Below are 2,170 nucleotides of genomic sequence, written 5' to 3' on the forward strand. Positions count from 1 at the left end.
ATGGGTCTTGTTTCAGTTTTTTGCAGATGGATATCCAGTTATGCCAGCACCATTTGTTAAAGAGACTGTCTTTTCCCCAATTAAGGGGCTTTGGGCCTTTGTCAAATATCAGCTGCTCATAGGTGGATGAGCTTATATGTGGATTCTCAACTCTGTTCCATTGGTCTATGTATCTGTTGTTGTACCAGTACCAGGCTGTTTTGACTACCGTGGCCGTATAATAGTTTCTAAAATCAGTTAGTGTGAGGCTTCCTACATTTTTCTCCTTCTTAAGTGATGCTTTACTTATTTGGGGCTTCTTCCCTTTCCATATGAAGTTGGTGATTGGTTTCTCTATCTCATTAAAAAATGCCGGTGGAATTTGGATCGGGGTTGCTTTATATCTGTAGATAGCTTTGGGTAGATTTGACATTTTCCCTATGTTGAGTCTACCTATCCATGAGCAAGGTATGTTTTTCCACTTATGCAGGTCTCTTCTGGTTTCTTGCAGTAGTGTCTTGTAGTTTTCATTGTATAGATCTTTTACGTCTCTGGTTAAATTTATTCCTAAGTATTTTATCTTCTTGGTGGTTATGTAAATGGTATTGATTTGGTGATTTCCTCTTCGAGGTTCTCTTTGTTGGTGTAAAGGAATCCAACTGATTTTTGTATGTTTATCTTGTATCCTAAAACTTTGCTGAAGTCTTCTATTAGTTCCAGTAGTTTTCTTGTGGATTTTTTGGGGTTTTCTGTGTATAAGATCGTATCACCAGCAGATAGAGATACTTTGACTTCTTCCCTACCAATTTGGATGCCCTTTATTTCTTTTTTAGCCTAATTGCTCTTGCTAAGACCTCCAGCACAATGGTGAATAAGAGTGGTGATAGAAGGCATCCTTGTCTGGTTCCCGTTCTCAAGGGGATTGCTTTCAAATCTCTCCATTTAGGATGGTGTTGGCTGTTGGCTTTGCATACATGCCCTTAATTATATTGAGGAATTTCCCTTCTATTCCTATTTTATTGAGAGTTTTTATTATGAATGGTGTTGAAACTTGTCAAATGCCTTTTCTGCATTGATTGATAAGATCATGTGGTTCTTGTCTTTTGTTTTATTTATGTGATGGATTACATTGATTGTTTTCCTAATGTTGAACCATCCCTGCATACATGGTATAAATCCCACTTGATCATGGTTAATTACTTTTTTGATATGTTGCTGACTTCTATTGGCTAGAATTTTGTTGAGGATTTTTGCTTCAATATTCATGAGGGATATTGGTCTGTAATTTTCTTTTTTTGCGGTGTCTTTACCTGGTTTTGTTATCAGGGTATTGCTGGCTTCATAGAAAAGTTTGGGAGTATTCCATCCTCTTCTGTGCTCTGAAATACCTTTAGTAGAAGTGATGTTAACTCTTCTCTGAAAGTTTGGTGGAATTCTCCAGTGAAGCCATCGGGCCAGGGCTTTTTGTTGTTGTTGGAAGCTTTTTAATTACCTTTTCAATCTCTTCATTTGTTACGGGTTTATTTAGTTGTTCTACCTCTGTTTGTGTTAGTTCAGGTAGATAGTGAGTTTCTAGAAATTTGTCCATTTCCTCTAGGTTTTCAAATTTGTTAGAGTACAATTTTTCATAGTATTCGGTTATGATTCTTTTAATTTCAGTTGGGTCTGTTGTGATATCACCCATCTCATTTCTTATATGGGTTATCTGCATCCTCTCCTGTTTTTGTTTTGTCAGTTTGGCCAGTGGTTTATCAGTTTAGTTGATCTTTTTCAAAGAACCAGCTTTTGGTCTTGTTAACTCTTTCAATTGTTTTTCTATTCTCTATTTCATTTCATTCTGCTCTAATTCTTATTATTTCCTTTCTTCTGGCTCCTGAGGGCTTCTTTTGCTGCTCTCTTTCTACTTGTTCCAGTTGTAGGGTTAATGTTTTGGTTATGGCCATGTCTTGTTTTTGGATGTGTGCATTTTTTGCTATAAACTGACCTCTGTGCACTGCTTTTGCTGTGTCCCAAAGGTTCTGGTAGGATGTGTTTTCATTCTCGTTTGATTCTATGAATTTCTTTATTCCATCCTTAATTTCTTCTATAACCCAGTAGTTTTTGAGCAAGGTGTTGTTGAGTTTTCATGTGTTTGATTCTTTTTCCTTGCCTTTTCTATTGTTGATTTCTACTTTTATGGCTTTATGGTCAG

This window comes from Trichechus manatus, unplaced genomic scaffold (assembly GCF_000243295.1).
Source record: "Trichechus manatus latirostris isolate Lorelei unplaced genomic scaffold, TriManLat1.0 scaffold00135, whole genome shotgun sequence".
Lineage (NCBI taxonomy): Eukaryota > Metazoa > Chordata > Mammalia > Sirenia > Trichechidae > Trichechus > Trichechus manatus.